This window comes from Apium graveolens, chromosome 9 (genome assembly GCF_009905375.1).
Source record: "Apium graveolens cultivar Ventura chromosome 9, ASM990537v1, whole genome shotgun sequence".
NCBI classification, from domain to species: domain Eukaryota; kingdom Viridiplantae; phylum Streptophyta; class Magnoliopsida; order Apiales; family Apiaceae; genus Apium; species Apium graveolens.
The window spans coordinates 2,678,001-2,686,283 of NC_133655.1; the positions used below are offsets into that span (position 1 = coordinate 2,678,001).

General features: G+C 30.8%; 1 long non-coding RNA gene across 3 annotated transcripts; it reads left to right on the forward strand.

Annotated features, from left to right (window-relative positions):
• Positions 1-3,968: 3,968 nt before the first annotated feature.
• LOC141683070 (uncharacterized) lies at positions 3,969-7,167 on the forward strand. 3 transcript variants are annotated; one of them, XR_012560101.1, is made up of 5 exons: positions 3,969-4,404; positions 4,562-4,749; positions 5,266-5,532; positions 5,626-6,850; positions 6,980-7,167. It is a non-coding gene; the product is annotated as an uncharacterized LOC141683070 (long non-coding RNA). The 3 variants fall into 3 exon arrangements; XR_012560099.1 differs by lacking the exon at positions 4,562-4,749 and having other exon boundaries at positions 3,971-4,404; positions 6,980-7,163; XR_012560100.1 differs by lacking the exon at positions 3,969-4,404 and having other exon boundaries at positions 4,421-4,749; positions 6,980-7,165.
• Positions 7,168-8,283: the final 1,116 nt, after the last annotated feature.

Here is an 8,283-nt window from a genome sequence, read left to right on the forward strand (position 1 = left end):
GATTTACAAGATTATTTTTTAAAATGATTTCTCCGACGATCCAACCGTACGGATGTTAAGATATATCAATTGTAGTCATATGAAAAATTATTAAAAAATTTAAAATTCATCTTGCATGTGAGGATTAGAAAAATCTAGTAAAAGTACCACTGCCGACAACGATACTCGTTCCCGATTTACAAGATTAATTTTTAAAATGATTTTTTCGACGATCCAACCGTACAGATGTTAAGATATATCAATTTTAGTCATATGAAAAAATTATAAAAAAATTTGAAATTCATCTTGCATGTGAGGATTAGAAATATCTAGTAAAAGTACCACTCCCGACAACGAGACTTGTTTCCGATTTACAATATTATTTTTTAAAATGATTTCTCCAACGATCCAACTGTACGGATGTTAAGATATATCAATTGTAGTAATATGAAAAAATTATTAAAAAATTTGATATTCATCTTGCATGTCAAAATTAGAAAAATCTAGTAAAAGTACCACTCCCGACAACGAGACTCGTTCCCGATTTACAAGATTAATTTTTAAAATGATTTTTTCGACGATCCAACCATACAGATGTTAAGATATATCAATTTTAGTCATATGAAAAAATTATAAAAAATTTGAAATTCATCTTGGATGTCAGGATTAGAAATATCTAGTAAAAGTACTATTCCCGACAACGAGACTCATTTCCGATTTACAATATTATTTTTTAAAATGATTTCTCCGATGATCCAACCGTACGGATGTTAAGATATATCAATTGTAGTCATATGAAAAAATTATTAAAAAATTTGAAATACATCTTGCATGTCAGGATTAGAAAAATCTAGTAAAAGTACCACTCCCAACAACGAGACTCGTTCCCGATTTACAAGATTAATTTTTAAAATGATTTTTTCGACGATTCAAACGTACAAATGTTAAGATATATCAATTTTAGTCATATGAAAAAATTATAAAAAAATTTGAAATTCATCTTGCATGTCAGGATTAGAAATATCTAGTAAAAGTATCACTCCCAACAACGAGACTTGTTTCCGATTTATAAGATTATTTTTTAAAATGATTTCTTCGACGATCCAACCGTATGGATGTTAAGATATATCAATTGTAGTCATATGAAAAAATTATTAAAAAAATTGAAATTCATCTTGCATGTCAGGATTAGAAAAATCTAGTAATAGTACCACTCCCAACAACGAGACTCGTTCCCGATTTACAAGATTAATTTTTAAAATGATTTTTTCGACGATCCAACCATACAGATGTTAAGATATATCAATTTTAGTCATATGAAAAAATTATAAAAAAATTTGAAATTCATCTTTCATGTCAGGATTAGAAATATCTAGTAAAAGTACTACTCCCGACAATGAGACTCATTTCCGATTTACAATATTATTTTTTAAAATGATTTCTCCGACGATCCAACCGTACGGATGTTAAGATATATCAATTGTAGTCATATGAAAAAATTATTAAAAAATTTGAAATTCATCTTGCATGTCAGGATTAGAAAAATCTAGTAAAGTACAACTCCCGACAACGAGACTCGTTCTCGATTTACAAGATTAATTTTTAAAATGATTTTTTTAACGATCCAACCGTACGGATGTTAAGATATATCAATTTTAGTCATATGAAAAAATTATTAAAAAATTTAAAATTCATCTTGCGTGTCAGGATTAGAAAAATCTAGTAAAAGTTCCACCCCCGATAACGAGACTCGTTCCCGATTTACAAGATTAATTTTTAAAATGATTTTTCGACGATCCAACCGTACGGATGTTAAGATATATCAATTGTAGTCATATGAAAAAATTATAAAAAAATTTGAAATTCATCTTGCATGTCAGGATTAGAAATATCTAGTAAAAGTACTACTCCCGACAACGAGACTCGTTTCCGATTTACAAGATTATTTTTTAAAATGATTTCTCCGACGATCCAACCGTACGGATGTTAAGATATATCAATTGTAGTCATATGAAAAAATTATTAAAAAATTTGAAATTCATCTTGCATATCAGGATTAGAAAAATCTAGTAAAAGTACCACTCCCAACAACGAGACTCGTTCCCGATTTACAAGATTAATTTTTAAAATAATTTTTCGACGATCCAACCGTACAGATGTTAAGATATATCAATTTTAGTCATATGAAAAAATTATAAAAAAATTTGATATTCATCTTGCATGTCAGGATTAGAAAAATCTAGTAAAAGTACCACTCCTGACAACAAGTCTCGTTCCCGATTTACAAGATTAATTTTTAAAATGATATTTTCAACGATCCAACTGTAGAGATATTAAGATATATCAATTTTAGTCATATGAAAAAATTATAAAAAAATTTAAAATTCATCTTGCATGTCAGGATTGGAAAAATCTAGTAAAAGTACCACAACCGACAACGAGACTCGTTCCCGATTTACAAGATTAATTTTTAAAATGATTTCTCCGGCGATCCAACCGTACGGATGTTAAGATATATCAATTTTAGTCATATGAAAAAATTATAAAAAAATTTGAAATTCATCTTGCATGTTAGGATTAAAAATATCTAGTATAAGTACCACTCTCGACAACGAGACTTGTATCCGATTTACAAGATTATTTTTTAAAATGATTTCTCTGATGATCCAACCGTACAGATGTTAAGATATATCAATTGTAGTCATATGAAAAAATTATTAAAAAGTTTGAAATTCATCTTGCATGTCAGGATTAGAAAAATCTAGTTAAAGTACCACTCCCGACAACGAGATTCGTTCCCGATTTACAAGATTAATTTTTAAAATGATTTTTTCGACGATCCAACCGTACAGATGTTAAGATATATCAATTTTAGTCATATGAAAAAATTATAAAAAAATTTGAAATTCATCTTGCATGTCAGGATTAGAAATATCTAGTAAAAGTACTACTCCCGACAACGAGACTCGTTTCCGATTTACAAGATTATTTTTTAAAATGATTTCTCCGACGATCCAACCGTACGGATGTTAAGATATATCAATTATAGTCATATGAAAAAATTATTAAAAAATTTGAAATTCATCTTGCATGTCAGGATTAGAAAAATCTAGTAAAAGTACCACTTCCGACAACGAGACTCGTTCCCGATTTACAAGATTAATTTTTAAAATGATTTTTTTGACAATCCAACCGTACGGATGTTAAGATATATAAATTTTAGTCATATGAAAAAATTAGTAAAAAATTTGAAATTCATCTTGCATGCGAGGATTAGAAATATCTAGTAAAAGTACCACTCCCAACAACGAGACTCGTTCCCGGTTTACAAGAATAATTTTTAAAATGATTTCTCCGATGATCTAACCGTACGGTTGTTAATATATATCAATTTTAGTCATATATAAAAATTATTAAAAAATTTGAAATTCATCTTGCATGTGAGGATTAGAAAAATCTAGTAAAAGTACCACTCCCCACAACGAGAATCGTTCCCGATTTGCAAGATTATTTTTTAAAATGATTTCTCTGACGATCCAACCTTACGGATGTTAAGATATATCAATTTAAGTCATATGAAAAACTTATTAAAAAATTTGAAATTCATCTTGCATGTCAGGATTAGAAAAATCTAATAAAAGTTCCACTCCCAGCAACGAGACTCGTTCACGGTTTACAAGATTAATTTTTAAAATGATTTCTCCGACGATCCAACCGTACGGATGTTAAGATATATCAATTTTAGTCATATATAAAAATTATTAAAAAATTGAAATTCATCTTGCATGTCAGGATTAAAAAAATCTAGTAAAAATACCACTCCCGACAACGAGACTCGTTCCATATTTACAATAAATATAATACGATAAATATATAATATGATAAATATAATTATGTAACAATATTTATAAATTAAAGTATTTACTAAACTATTTTCACATTTTCACCTAATTTTTCCATTCCCCCTTCCTCCAAATTTCATTTCCCTAGTCTCCCCCTTTTTTCCTGTCACACTACTTCCTTGAATTAATTTTTTGTGTGCTCCCCCAATTTCCCTTTCCCTTTCTTATCTTATCTCTGACTGCCTTGCTCTCCCTTATTGTTCCTGTGCCCCCTTCCATCTCGGATTTCTTACCTTGATTTATTCAAAATCAGGAGGTGAAAATAACTTAATCTAGATAGGGAAGGGATATTGAATTGAATTGAATTGAATTGAATTGAATTGAATTGAATATCAGTCTCGGATGGGGAAGAAGAAGAAGAGAGCACCAACATATCAGATATTTGAGCTCTCGTTTGCCCCAACTAAATCCAAACCTTGTTCAATAAAAAAAGAAAAGGAGATTAACAACAATTGACTTGATTGATTTAGATTGTATTGTCTCTCCAAACCCTAGACTAGATTATTCTACATTCTTCTTACAGGTACTTTTAATGTCTTTCCTCTTCTTATTTTTATTAAGATTCATGTAATTATTTGTGTCTAAATGCTTTATATGTTGCAATTCTGTGATTCTTAGTCTTTTCAGATCTGTGATGCTTTACATGATATGTGTTTTGCTAATTTGTTATGTGTTTTTAGTATCAAAAAGTATGTCTCTAATCTATTATCAACTGGGAAGAGATCGAGAAGACAAAAGGCTGTAGCATCTCGATGTGCTAGGACTGTGAGGGAAAAAATTGTAACTCGTGAATCTGATGACTTTGGGGGGAAAGAAGCTAATGGAACCCCTCCATTCACGGAACATTTCATTATTTGTTAGAAAAAAGGTTAACATTTTATATCTTAGAAGATCTATCAGTAATTAGTGTACAGTTGTTGTTTTTGAAGTTACAATGATCACTACTACTGAAACAGAAATTAAATTTCCCTTCCTCCTGCTTTGACTAGCAATAGCTAGATGCCATATGTGTATTTTTGTTTGTCAAGGCTATACATAAATGAGGATTAAATTAAGTTTATATATGTATATACATGGCTAGAAATCATGAAGTTATCACTTCTGTTACTCGAGAGTAGCAAATTAATGATATTTAAATACGGTAAATACTATTGTTATGCATGTTATTAAACCAGGGTACCAATTGTTTACTAAAATCTTTTTATCAGCCGAGTTAGTATAATTCAAACTACCTTACTCTTCCTTCTGCAATTTGGCTCTTCGTGTCTTAGTACTTCAATTTTTATTTAGAACTTCTCTCTTTATGCTGGTAAGAAAATTGACATATGCCATGATTATTTGTCTCTAATTTGGTTGTCATAAAAATGCTTTTTGGTGATGAAAGTGAGGGGGAAGAAGAGATTGCAAAGAGCACCAGATTAAGGGAAATGAAGAGGAGCAAGTATATATCTTCTCCTTTCACAAATCCTAGAGAAAAAAATGAAAGTTTCAAGCTTTAGAAAAGATTCTGAAACAGAGTCTGTGAAAAATAGTAGAGGTGGGAGCGAATGGCTAGGGTTGCTGGTCAACTGATTGGGTTGCAAGGGTTCTAGCAACGAGATTTCCCAGACTGGACCTCTTACAAAAACAGGAAGCAATATTTCTAAGTCAGGTAAAACTGATATTTCAATGCAATTAAATGCAACTCCATTACAACTACTCTTTCAACTTCAATATGCAGGTGCTGATCCTTTGTGCTTGACAGAGAACATCACCTCATCAGAAATAAGGTGCAGCAGAGAGGTGAACCAAGCAGCATGAAGAGGAAGCCTGATGAAAATATATAGCACACATATGCGGACATTTGTGTTGTTCTCTTCTCCTCCGGCATATCCTTTGCCATCAAGAAATGAGCTCTCTCTCCCTCTCGTGCTCCCTCTCTCTGTATTTGTTTGTGATTTGGTTATTTTTATTATTTGTTTACTTTGGTTAATATGCATTGTGCTTATCAGAATGTTTATATGGGAAGAGGTCTTACTTGTTTTGGTTAATTGCTTCCAGAAGATGCATATGTTATCATTAAGCACATTAGTTGTAATTCACGCTTAGGAACGTTTGATGTGGACTTGATTTGTACCAATTTAATCGGGTTATCATTTGATGATCTATACTCTACTTGAGATACAGTTCCTTGTATCATACACAACTTGGTTATATTTGTTGCATCCTGCAGGTTGATTATGTACTACAGGTTAATAAAATATCTATTCAAAACTTCTTTGTTAATCATGAAGCTTTTAATTGAACCTAGAAGAGATAGAATATCTATAAGTCCATCACTGAGACAATCTTAGTTTTTTTCTCAGTATTGATATATTGCAAAGATAGTCCACATAATTTAGCAAAAAAAAAAAGATAGTCCGGATATTTGAAAAGAGTGGTTTATTTTTATTTTCTACAGATAGTGCATTCTTTTATATCACCTTTTCAAGGCTATCATTCTTTTTTATTAATTCTTATTTTGTTACAAATAAAGATAAGTAATGAAGATTATAAAATGAAAAAAGAGTAACTACTTTTTATTGGTGAAAATTTACATTAAAACTTGGTTCTCTAGTTTATTGATTAGTTATGAATTTGTTTTTATAAATTAGTAGCAGTAGGAAGTCTGCATCTGGTTTTTTATGCTTACATATGAGTTACTTGCTCCTCCTAAGGTCAAGCCAGTTGAGTTTCCGGTAAGAAACTATTAATATTATTGCAATATTTTAACATTATATTTGTTGGAGATCTATAATTTAAATCTTTTGAAACCATTTAGCATTTATTTGATTATATTTCCTTATTGTTCTTAATGGGCAAAATTTAACTCATATAGATGGTGGAAAGGTTTCCATCACTAACTTGCAGGCAGTGGCCCAAAATTCAAATTTTAGCTTTGCTTATCATCCATTCCAGAGGTTGCTGGTAAGCATTTTTTGTGTTCAAGTGTAAGCTGCAGTCTTACTAGGTTTCTTAGAAATTAAAATATTGTAATTGTTAGCTCTGGCTGATCTGTTTCCACTTATAAAAGCTTTGTAGGTTTAGAAATTAAAATATGTGTGTAATTCTTGATGCAGCAAACCTACATGTATGATACTTGGAACAAGAACTTGGTCGGAAAGAACAAGAACTAGGACTAGGCGTGCCAATTCGAGTGAACATTCTCGTGCTTTTTGGGCAAAAATGACGGATTATGTATGCATATTAGTTATTTTGTACCTTAATGAGCATGTTGAGAAATATATTTAAAGTTATTTGTAATTTTTGTAGAGAACCTTTGTATTGTAAATTTAATTTCAATTGTGAAATAACAATTGGATTAGCATAATACCATATTATTTTAAAATTTATTTATTTTAAACAATGAGATTAATTTTATAAACAATTCCGTGAAAACCACTTAAAAAATGATGAAAACCGTTGTATGTCTCACTGCACATATTTTTAAAAAAAACGGTTGTCTTTTGATATTATTTGCAATAGTTTAAATCTTTTAATCCACTGTCTTTTAAAAAAAACTTTGATGACAACGGTTTTAACTAGTTAAAAGAAGTTTATAAACTGTTGTTTATAAAAATATCGAATAACTTAACAACAATGGTTTTTCTATAAAACGATTTTTGTTAAGTTAGGTAGACAATAGTTGAATAAAGAAATGGTTGTTTAAAGAATTTCCTAACAATGGTTAATATAGAGTACCCGTTGTGAATTCTTAATTGTAACCAATATTAAAAAACGTTGTTGAATCTCGCTTATTACAAGTGTATAAACAACCGTTGTCCAACCTTCGATCACACGAGTGTTGGATAGACAACGGAAACTCTACCTGTCACACAACGACAAAAAAACAGTTGTATGATTGAAAATATGTTGTAGTGTATTATTATCCCAAAAACATATAAACATCGTGTTAGCTTAAATGCAATTTTTTTCCCGGAAAATATGACAGGTGGTTTATGCGGGGGTTAAAAATATGCGGGAAAGGAGATTGGAGGAACATAGCCAAGTATTTCGTGTCTTCCAAGACTCCATCTCAGGTTGCAAGTCATGCTAAAAAATTCCTAAAGAGCGTTGAGAAAGAAGACACTGAGAAATGTAGGACAACCATGAATGACATTCAATGTCTGTGTTGCGACTCTAGCCCATGCATGTACGGGGCCTCAGTGTCTTTCGTCTAGTCCTCTAGCATATATATTAAGCAGGTTCGGTTATGTGCACCAACTTACAAATAATATTGGGGCCGATCTATGTGGATGCCTGTTATTCCCAGTGGACTAACAATGAGATTTACAGAAGGGGGGTTGAATGTAAATCTCAAAACTTTTTCAAGTTTTGAGCAGTTTCTAAGGCTAAGTGTTTGAGTGATCAAATGTGTGTGAAT